Source organism: Propithecus coquereli, unplaced genomic scaffold, assembly GCF_000956105.1.
Source record: "Propithecus coquereli isolate 6110/MARCELLA unplaced genomic scaffold, Pcoq_1.0 Scaffold68, whole genome shotgun sequence".
NCBI lineage: Eukaryota > Metazoa > Chordata > Mammalia > Primates > Indriidae > Propithecus > Propithecus coquereli.
Window position 1 is genome coordinate 1,471,061 of NW_012152840.1, and position 12,214 is coordinate 1,483,274.

At 39.0% G+C, this 12,214-nt stretch overlaps 1 protein-coding gene across 1 annotated transcript in view; it reads left to right on the top strand.

Moving 5' to 3' along the window:
* LOC105823607 (nuclear receptor coactivator 7-like) overlaps nt 1–12,214 on the top strand; it is a 58,529-nt gene that overhangs the window by 747 nt on the left and 45,568 nt on the right. The window lies entirely within an intron of this gene.

Below are 12,214 nucleotides of genomic sequence, written 5' to 3' on the forward strand. Positions count from 1 at the left end.
TTGAACTCAGGAGTTCGAAACCAGCCTGAGCAAGAGCGAGACCCCGTCTCTACTAAAAATAGAAAGAAATTAATTGGACAACGAAAAATATATAGAAAAAATTAGCCGGGCATGGTGGCACATGCCTGTAGTCCCAGCTACTCGGGAGGCTGAGGCAGAAGGATCGCTTGAGCCCAGGAGTTTGAGGTTGCTGTGAGCTAGGATGACGCCATGGCACTCTAGCCTGGGCAACACAGTGAGACTATATATATATATATATACATGCATACATTTGATAATATCTGAATAGATGTAATCTGATATATGATTGGTTACTGTTTACAGATTTAAACATCTATCTGGCAGTCACCGAAATGATATGCTAAACATTTATAAGTCATTTTGGTAGGCAGAATATTTTTAAACTGAGAAAACATAGTCTTAAAATGATCATTATGGTTCTCCTAAATTGAAGTACTTCGTAAGAACTGAATTTAGCCTCTTCGTATCTCCAACCCCCAATCTATGCTCATTAAAGATGCATTTTCTGTTTTCTAAATACAGGCCGTGGAACTAAAACCAAAGTTTGCTGTTGATGTTTTTATGCAGTAATTAAGGTGGATTTTAGGTTGTTAATAGGAAAAGGAAGGAAACAATTTAAGGATCTACCATGTACTAAGTGCTTTATTTATTATTTTATATATCTTCAAAATAAACCTATGGCATTGGTTACTTTATCCCTATTTTACCAGTGAGGTAGCTAAGACTCAGAAAGTATTTTGTCTATTTCATGCAGCGTAAGAGTCAGTATTCAAACGTAGAGCCATCTCCAAAGGGCATGCTCCAGTTAGGAATAATAAACCATAAATAAGGGTTTTGGAAGCAAGAGTTAAACTACTAATTTTAGTGAAATGTTTTCTGATATTAGGACTACAGAGAGTAACCAGATTGGGAAAGGAAGAAATCAGGCATATCATGGATGAGACGTTAGAAAGATAGGACATTTAGAATAAATAAGAATTACATAACTTTTTATTTTGAGATCATTGTAGATGCACATGTAGTTGAAAGGAGTAATAGATACTTTGTATCTTTCGTTCGGTTTCTCCCAGTGGTAACATCTTGCAAGACTATGGTATAATATTACAACTAGGAAATTGACGTTGATACAGTCTACCAACCTTATTCAGATTTCACCAGGTTTACAAGCCCTCATTGTGTATGTGTATTTGTATGTATTTAGTTCTGTGCAGTTATGCCACATGTGTAGATTTGTGTGGCCACCATCGCAGTCAAGATACAGAACAACTGCGTTGAAAGGATCCTACATGCTACCCTTTTGTAGCTATACTTACCTCCCTCCCTCCCTCTACTCACCACCATGACAACCACTAATGTGTTTTCAGTCTCTATAGTTTGTCATTTCAAGCATATTATGTAAATGGAATCATACAATATGTAACCTTTGTTGTTTAGCTTTTTTCCACTCAGCGTAATTGCCTTGAGCTCTGTGGAAGCTGTTGAATGTATCAATAGCTCGTTCCTTTTTATTGCTCAGTACCATTTCATGATATGGATGTACCACGGCTTTCTAGTCATTCATCCATTGAAGGACATTTAAGTTGCTTCCAGTTTGGGCTATTACTAACACAACTACTAGGATCATTTGTGTACGAGTTTTGTGTGAACATAAGTTTTCAGTTCTCTGAGATAAATGTCCAAGCATGCAATTGCTGGACCAAATGGTGTATGTTCAGTTTTGTAAGAAAATGCCATACTCTTTTCTAGAATGGCTGTAGCATTTTACATTCCCATCAGCAAAGTATGAGTGAGCCAGTTTCTTTGCATTGTCACCAGCACTTAATGTTATTACTATTTTTTATTAATATTTTAGCCATTCTGATAGGTATGTAGTGATATCTCATTGCAGGTTTGATTTCTATTTCCTTAATGGCTAGTGAAGTTGAACATATTTTCATGAGCTTATTAGCCATCTGTATGTCTTCTTCAGTGAAATCCCTTTATATGTCTTTTCCCCATTTTCTAATTGTTTGGTTTTTATGAGTATATTTTATGAATATACATCCTAGAACGTAGTCCTTTGTCAGATATGTGGTTTGCAAACATTTTCTCCCAGTCTGTAGCTTGTCTTTTCATCCTCTTAACAGTCTTTTGTGCATCAAAAGTTCTTAATTTTATGTGGTTCAATTTATCCATTTCTCCTTTTATGAATTGTGCTTTTGGTGTCAATTCTAACATCTCTTTGCTTAGCTCTAGGTTCTGAAGATTTTCCCCTGTTTTCTTTCCTAAGGGTTTTATAGTATTCTGTCTTATATTTAAGTCTGTGATCCATTTTGAGTTAATTTTTCTGTGGGTTCCCCGGCGATGGATGCACTATGTAGTGATTTTAAAAGCTATAGTGCCTTCTCAGACTGAATCCAAACTGAATGTGTCAGGTTTCAGTGTGAAAATGTCAGTTCTTGACGCACTCATGGCAGAATAATGACCAGCTGCACCAAAGTAAGGCAAGCACGAAAACGAGGGTTATTGAGGAGGGGAAGATAGGATTATGGGGCAAGAGCAAGATGTAGGTTTATAGAGCATGATACACACTCCACAGATGATGACCAGACCCACTGTAGCAGCAAAGTGAGAGCAAAAGGAAGGGGACAAGAAAAAGGGCCTGGTTTTGGTCCGCGTCTTGTTTTATAGTGCCTGGATCGGGACCTCCCTTGTGGCTCAGACATCACCATGGAACCACTTTTATTGGACAGTTGGGAGTCATATGACTTGAGTCTTAACTATGCCTACAGGTTGTTCTCTGTCAATTTCTGGACTCTATGGTACCTGTGCTGCTTGGCCCGTGAGAATCCGCTGCATTCTTTTGCAGCTGGCACACTAAGTTATTTATGACTGGCAGATTTGTAGGATATTTCCTCCTTCCCCAGGTATGGAGAGGATTAGGGTGGGGCAATTGCACCAAGGCAAAGTGCCCACTTTTGTCCCTAGAAGACCTGGAATCCCTCACTATGTACCTAGCAATTCCTGTAGTAAGAGCAGTAACTGCTGGTTCATGAACAACTTGCTCATCGTTAACCTCTTCTTATCCTAAAATGTAGAGTAGAGGGGAGCCTTAGACTGAAAATACAAGCCAAAACTGTTCTGGAAGAACAACTTAGTTTTTTCAACTCAGAAATGTAAAATTTAATTGTCATGCTTACTTTGACCTCTTCTGAAAACTATTCTAACAAGGAAAAAAAAAACATATCCCCAAATGCTTAAGTATGGCCTGGGGATATAGCGACAGTAGGACTAGGACAGAAATCAGTGGTAGTATTAAAACAGGAAGATGACATGATAAGTTACTAGGAAATGAGGAGAAAGAAAGAGAGAGAAGGAGAGAACACAGACTGACAAACCTGTGGTTTAGCTGTTACCATGTTACAGTGCTGTAGAAGCCAGAAATGGTCAAGCTATTAAAAGCCAAAAGCAAACTCAAAAACCTGTAATTGGAAAAGAGCCAGCCAAAGTTAAAAGTCTTTTCAAATGGACAAAATCATAATTACCAACAGAACTTACTTATAAGCCAGTTTCTGACAACAGAGGGCAGATTTCTCTGGAGCAGTGTACTGAAGGGCAGTCCGAGTGAGATCTCTGGGGAGGAATGTAAAGTCAGGCCAAGGGTAAGGCCAAATTGATGCAATCACAATTTTCTCTAAATTATACCACCTTACACAGATATCCACTAGTGTTCAGAAGAAATCAAAAGGAAGATTTGCCCTGATGTTCTGCCTGCCACCACCGTTGTGTATCTGAAAGCCTAAAAATTGCTTCTTAACTGTATCCCTCCTTCCTCCTTACCTTTTTTCTCCTGAGTAATTAAATAGCCAATGTTTTCTTTGTGTATTATCTTATCATGTGGTTTCATAAACATTGTATCACTGCGTTTGGCAAATAATTCTTTGCCAAACCTCCTTTGTCGATGTTTCTCTCTCTCTCTCTCTCTCTCTCTCTCTCTCTCTCTCTCTGTAAATTTAACATCAAAGCAAAAGTAAGTTTATAAAAGACCCTTTGTTGATAATTTTGGATTGAAATTAGTGATTTGAGGGTCACCTAATCCTTCATTTCTCATAATTTATCTTGAAATATGCCTGTGTAACTCTAAATAGCAGGGTGGATTAGTGTCATTGCTAGACAGATTTATTCTGGATAAGTCCTGATGAGTCTTCAGGATCTCCTGACCCAGCTCCACCTGGTTTTCAGGAGCTTTAATGTAGTTTTATACTAGTTGTTTATTTTACAAAAGCTTTGTCAAATCTTTTCCCATGCTTTTGCAAATAATTTGTATATACAAATTTAGTATATTATGTATGTATGTGAATGCCGTGATCCCTGACAGATCTTGAAAACCAAATGAAAAACAGAATTATTAAAGCAAATTATACTCTCTGTGCTATTTGTGCTCTGTACAAATTACACGGTCCTCTGGGGTGAATGTTGTTCATTACCGCCTCTGCTCCCGCTTCCCTCCCCCGTAGCTGGAACGCAGGTATTTATTCAGTAGTGCCACACAGGGCTCTCTTCTTTTTACGCTCATTTGATGTTATTTGTTATTTGTGATTTTTGTGTAGGTCCCTCTATGCTGTCTGTATGTGTGTTTGAAAATTCTCCGAAAGCGTATTTTTCAGGATGAAAGGTTAATTCAAGACATCCAAGATACATTTGTAGTTAACCCAAAGTGGTGTTTTGTGGGAAGTGTACTTTTTCCGTCTGATAAGGTCTGAGGGGGCCTGTGAGTGAACACTGAGTGATAAAGACTCTTCAGACCTTGTGTTGTTCATACAGGTCCCTCTTCCTTCTGCTTGCTGGCCTCCCACCTCTGCCATTCCCTAGTTATCATGAAAAGCAGAACTGCCACTCCCACCTTCCCTCTTCTCTTACCCACCTCCCTCAGGGCCAGCAGTATGATCCTGCCTCCTCTGTCACCAGCCTGTGATACAGGATGCGGCATGTAGAACAAACCTAGCTTCCATCCCTGGCCTCTGCCCTGACAATTCTTCAACCTTGAACCTCTGATTCATCAGAACGCTTAATGTTTGACAATCACTCCAGTATATAACCCTGGGCAAGTTTTCTACACTTCCTTTACCCAACACTTTTTCAGTGGTTTAATGTGGCTAATAATAACCCACTAACAAGCTGGTTTTGAAGAAGGACGCATCCCAGCCAGAACTGGACAGAAGCCTGAACGGGCCACAGCAAGGAGCCTGGAGCTGAATGGCTAGTCACTGATTCCCTTTTTCAGAGAGGAGATGTGTAAACCCACTGTATATCCTTTTTTATTAAGTGTCCACAGTACACTTTGTAGCTTTCTTGTTCAAACAAAATGAAACCAAGATGGCTGTGAATATTGAGGTAATGTATAAAGAGTTCCTTGCATATTGAGTACTCAGACATTCCTTTAATAACAAATCATTGCTGACCTTACTTCTGTGCCTACCTCCACCTTCATCTTCACCCAGTTCTCATCTTGATAACCCCCTCCTGTCCCATGAGCTGTTCCTCTTGTTCAGATCAGGGAGGAAGGAACAAGTACAACAATCCAAATTGGAATAGTACATTTTCCCAAAGATACTTTGTTATGAGCACAGTTAGGTTCTGGAGTATCATAAAGTAGAATTATTAATATGTAGTCCAAAGGCCTTTGAGAAATCTAAGTCACTCTTTTATTTAACAGTTGGAACCTAAGCCTATGAGGTGAAAGTGTCCATGATGTGCTGGCCCCATACCAGGGCATTTTTTATGTATCGAGTGGTAATGAGAGCCTCACCGCTGGTATTGCTGGACACACTATCATGGCTCGGGTAGGCATGCCAGAGATACTGACCCCCTCAGGCCTCGGAGGGGCCAGGCAGGCATTGGGATGGCCAGAGACCTGGGCTGGTCACCTTTAGCTATGATCAATATCTTACCCCAGGGTGGAGTGTAAGTATTATCCTCTTTATGCATGCCCTGATTGTGAAAAAGGGTTGTGAAAACTAATCCAGATTGTCTCCACACCAAACATCTGATAAAAAGAAAACGTTCATCTCCAGATATGATTTGACTGATGTGGAAATTTTGATTCAAAGGGGTTGAATAACTTCACTGAGATGAAGATAGGTAAATCAGGACTGGGAACTCAGTTCTGTCCTCCTCCATCTAGAGCTTATGCTCTGCATTGCTGCCCAAGGCCACGTAGCACCTTAGAGGCAGATGGGGCCTGTGAAACACAGGTTACCTGACCTGCTGCTGCTCACAGTGTGGGTTGCATAGACTTCCATGAGCAGCACTGACAAGTTACGTTAATTTACACTGTTGTAAATTCATTTGGAGAAATGCATAATGGGTTCCAAAGATCTAACTTATGAATTAACCTTTTAAAAAACAACTTGTTTATAACTTGAAGACCTCCCATACTACATGTCTTGTCAACTTCATCCATCCATAATATGGTTAATGTCAGAGTAATAACCTACCAAGGCGATAGGAAACCTGCTGTCTGTATACTCCACCAGTATAAGTCAGGGTTTTGCATTACAGTGATCCACTTTGCTCTCTAAGATTGCATCTTGTCTACAAAGAGTAATTTCCATCATAGAAATAAATGCTGAAGTACACTTGAACAGAAAGCCTTCATTTGCCTCCTTGGTCAAATACAGAGTCTAGGATCCAGTGGAAGGCATCACCGAGATGGATCTGGCTGGCTGATCTGCAGCACTGGATGAGAACATGGGGCATACTCCCTGTCTCCGGCCCCATAGAGGCAGTCTTTGAACCCTAGAAAAGAGTTATCTCTTTGTGGTACGCCTGTGCCAAGAATGAATATACCACATGGCTAGAGTGGTGTGATGTGAACTCTTGCCCTTTCTTTAGTTAACAATCTGTAAGGTTATTTTTTCCTGCTGGCCAAGGGCCATTAGAGATTTGACCATCCCTAGTATGTCTGAAATTTGAGGAGAAACTTACTACCAGTTGGATTCAGATATTCACACATTTTAATTGTGTTGATGAAAAGCAAATAAACAGTTTTAAGTAGTTGGCAAATGTTAATTCTGTACCTTCTTAATGTTTGGTCATTTTGTTCTATCAGTTTCACTATGCTTGCTGATTCTAATAAGAGCTAATAATAATAGCATTTGTTGGTACTTTACAAAGTGCTTTCACAAACATTCTCTCACTTTATCCTCACAGTGATCCTACAAGTAGATACAATCTGTTGTTGAGGTTAAGTAACTTACCTGAAATCACTTAGCCTTTAAATTGAGGGTCTGAGTCCTGAATCCCTGTCCGCTGTGTCTGTATTTATGATTTTTTTTGATTCCATGTTGTCTCAGTTTACATTGCATTAAGTATTAATGTTTACTTTGTCTGAAAGGGGGATTAGAAGATGCTGTTAGCATCATAATGTGATTAAATAGGAAAAATTGTATATGGGCTTGGAAGTGGAATGTTTTAGTTGACTTAACTGGAAACCATGTTTGATTTCAATTTCAAAGAACCATCCTAGATGACTCTTGTGTTGTGTGCCTGTAGTCATCCATAGCACTGCCCAAGAACACTCTCTTCTGTGATCTCCAGAGCTCTTGCTTGTTTATGGGTTTACAGTCTCCCCCTAAGTGGCCATCTGGAAGATAGAGACTCTAATAGTCATTGCTCTTTCAATGTGCCTGTTAAGTAGTGGTTGGCATGTAATGAGTGTTAAATATTTGTTGACCAACTGGCAGACTAAGAATATTTAAAACAGCTGCTTTATGTAGGATATAAAGGGTTTGTGAATCTTAATTTTTATCACTACAAATATTTCAGTATTCAGCAATTTTATTGATCTTAAAAAGATGAATATTTCAAAACCATTTCCTATGAGAAAGCTGTTAGTGCCTTATTTGACAATATTACTTATTACCAATTAAACTCTTGCATGAACTATAACGTTTAAGGCTTATGTTTCCTGTTTTCTTGGTTGAGTTCGGACCAGGCGGCTCTTAAGAGAACATTTACATATTGCTTGACATTCGTTACTGGGAGAAATATCCATGGTCAAGTTTTATCTGCTAATGTTTTCAGGAAATCATTAACTTTTTTCTAGAGATTGAAAAAAACCTTATAAACATTTAGCCATTAACAGTTAGACTCGTGTTTTTGTTTCATTTTTAAGGAACAAACTGAGTTACTTGATTTAATTCTGTGTAGAATGCTGCTTTTCAAGCTATAGGTTACAAACCATAAGGGTGTCATGAAATCAATTTAGTGGACAGGAACCAGCATTTTTAAATCTGGAACAGAATAGATTAGACTAGAGTAAGGTAGACTGAAATTAAAAATATCAGATTGTGTTAGATGTAGTTAGAATAAAAGTTCATGAAAATTTTGTTTTAAATATTTGTAAGTATGTATACCGTAAATCAGTTTAAAATTATATTTTTCTTGTGGGCCATCATAAAAAGGACTCATTGATTAAGAACATTCTTTGCTTGTTAGTATATTGGGAGCGAGATTATTTTTTATAATTGAAAAATGAATTTTTTGAATATTCATCTAACATATTAACCCATTGTTTAAAGGCAGCCATGCATAATGTGCCTGTTCTATAAAATATTAATATTTTCCCACAGTGCAGGATAGTGGATTCCTCTTAAACTCACTTCAAAGATAAATAACAAGCATGTTTCTGTTTAACCTGAAATCCCAGACTAATCTAGATATTCCAAATCCTGGTTCAAGACCAATAAAGTTGTAACCTTACAAACCCCCAGATGGAACTATTGTGATCCTGAAACTTGGGAGACTTGTGCTTTTGAACCTCTTGTACGTTTCTTCTATGTATAACTATTTAACACCTGTGGGGCCTTGGGTATAGTTTTCTTTTCTCTCAAATGGGACCAATAATATTACCTACCTCATAAAGTTGTTGAGAGGATTAAATGAATTAAAATATATAATGTCTTTAGAATAATATGTTTAAAAATCAGCACTAATGAATTTAATATGAAAATATGCTCCCTAAATGAGGAATTCAGGAATAAATAAGAAAATAAGAAAAAGTAAGAATAAATACATAGACACACCTACATTTTGTGCAAATTTCCCGGAGTTTATATATTTATATATCCCCTAAAACTTGTCCATAAACACGCTCTAGTCACAGCCTTCAGTGAAAGATCCACGACTTCAGACTCCAAGACACAGGTTCCAGGGAAAGAAAAGCGAGTGATTTAAGGTGCCCCCCACCCTCCCACACTTTTTTTTTTTTTTTGAGACAGAGTCTTGCTCTGTTGCCCGAGCTAGAGTGCCGTGGCGTCAGCCTAGCTCACAGCAACCTCAAACTCCTGGGCTCAAGCAATCCTTCTGCCTCAGCCTCCCGAGTAGCTGGGACTACAGGCATGCGCCACCATGCCCGGCTAATTTTTTATATATATATTTTTAGTTGTCCAGATCATTTCTTTCTATTTTTTTAGTAGAGACGGGGTCTCACTCTTGCTGAGGCTGGTCTCGAACTCCTGACCTTGAGCGATCCACCCGCCTCTGCCTCCCAGAGTGCTAGTATTACTGGCGTGAGCCACCGTGCCCAGCCCCTCCCACACTTTTTAATGTTGTTGCTGACAGTTGAGGAATACTTGAGCTGTTAAACTTGACACTGTTGGCTTGAGCCAACTTTTGTCACATTTCTATGGACTGAATAATATTTTCATCCACCTGACCCCGCAAATTCATGTGTTGAAACTCTTGAGTCCCTAATGCGATGGTATTTGGAGGTGAGGCCTTTGGGAGGTAATTAGGCTTTGAGGATAGAGCCCTCATGAAGCCATTAGAAGAGACACAAGAGAGAAGCACACGCTTCTTTCCCTGGCTACTGTGGGAAGACACAGTACGAAAGGCCCTCTGTAAACCAGGAAGAGGGCCCTTTCCAGGAACCAAATTGGTCAGCACCTAGATCTTGTACTTCCCAGCCTCTGAAATTGTGAAAAATAAATGTTTGTCTGTTTGAGCCACCCAGTCTGTGGAATTTTTGTTATTAGCAGTGAGAACTAAGATTTAAATGCATTTGAAACCTTTCATTGTTGCTGGTACTACTCTTCAGCAAGAGAAAATTTAGTTCTGAACCAGAAAATGTTTTGTGCTCACAGATCTGAAGCTTCATAGCTCACACTTGCAGTTCAGCTGGTGGCGATTTTAGTTTAAATTTTTCTTTCTTTTCCTCCAAAACTCACACCTAAATTCCAAACAGTCTTCACCCTCATAAGTCAAATGCTAACTGCATATCCTCCTATGGATCTTGCCGTATTAGTATTCCTGGGCAGAGCTCAGGTAAGTCACTTCTGTCTCCTAACTTCTTTCTAGCCTTTGGGATTCTGCACAATGTGGCTCATTCCTACCCTTCTGTCTTTATATCCTACTTTGATTTTCTGTACATGTTTTACATTTTGCACCCTTAGAACTTTGCCTTTTGTATACTGCCTTTCACTATACTTTTCTTATATACAGCTATGTGCATGCACATCACTCTGTCAAAATCCATCTTTAATTGTGGCATTGTCTCCTTGCTGCGTTTCCTATTTTATTTCTGTCCCCTCAACACATGTAACTAGATGTGCCCTCCCCTGCCACTGGACTCCTAGGGTATCGCTAGGCTTCGTATGCCTTCTCTTGGGGCCTTTAACACAGTCTATCTGGAGATACACCCAGTAACACTCCCACACTCTCTTCTCCTGTGCCTTATTTGCCTACTGTCATTGGCTCTTTTTTCTTTTTATCTTCCTCACAGGACCTAGCCTTGTACCCTGTACCTACCAGTCATTCATTGTGAGTGATAGCTAACATTGCTGAACATTTGCTACTAACAGGCTGATTTGCCTTCTCATGTAATCTCATTATTACCCCTATTAAGTAGATCCTGTTAACATCCTAATTACAGATAAAGGTGCTAAGCCTTATAGATGTCAGGTAACTTGCCTAAGGTCAGTCATATAACTATACAATGGCTGATCTAGGTATCAGCCCAGGTATGCCTGACCTCACAGCCCATACTCTTAATCATTAATCTTTATTCTTCATTAAGCTATGTTGAATTGAATTTTACAGAACCTTATGAGTTTTCAAAACAAGGATATGTGGGACTCACTGATCTACATGATAAAATGATTAAATGTGTTTAAGATCTAAACTAGTGTCTTTTGATTTTCAGTACAAAGTTATTCTTAGGAACTTTAGAACAATCTAGGGAAGCTCTGTTTTACCAAGGAAACCAAACTTTGCAAGTTCTTACATTCTAGTAAGAAAAGTCAGCAATCTCCTGACTTGATATTTTTGGGGTGTGGCAAGAATTCCTGTATTTCTGCCTGTAGGATTCTGGGTTGGAGGTCCTAACAGCTGAAATTCTCCCAGCTGGGCACTTCTGTTGTGAAAGCAATGACCTAGTGTTTGAGCCACGGAGCGTTTGTTCACACAGTTTCACTTCTCTTTTCCCTTGTTTACTATTTCAAATAAAGTTTGCATAAACAAAATGGTTAGGGTTCCATTTTGTTTCTGCACCCATTTTCGTGGTGTGTTATACCAGCAAACATGTAGTAGCCTTGCCTACTTGTGTTCACATTTTTGCTTGTCACACATAAATGAAAATGGTAATGAAAAGGATAGTAGGCTGGGTTTAAGGAGACCTAGCAAGACACAAGTTGGTTCATGGTTTGCAGACGTGATTCAGCACCGGATAAAGCAAAGTCAGATGTGTCAACAACACAGAGCATGCACCTAAGTGTCCTAGGGACAAGAAAGGAAGATGAGTTGATTGGATTGGGGGAATTCCTGGCTTTCTTCCCAAAGCAAGATAGGATTTAGCATCTGCTAAGGCAGAAGATGGTGGAGAGTGAGAAAAGGATCTTTTCTCAATAATTCTGTTACTAGAAATGTGCAACTGATTTCGTTTGAAGAGTCAAAAATGACTTTGAGGTAGGGATATCATGGACTGAAATGAGAAGTGTAGCTCAATGGTTGTGAGACAAGAATTGTTTAGGTATGGAGAATGGAGAGTATGAAGTCAATTTATAGAAGAACCAGAGCACAAGAATATGAATTACATCAATACAATTTAAAAATGGTGTGTGTTGGTTTATTTATGGAATGCTCGACAGACTAAATGGCCAAAATATCATTTGAACTTACCAAGCAGTTAAGTTAAAGGCAAGTTATTCATGTTTTA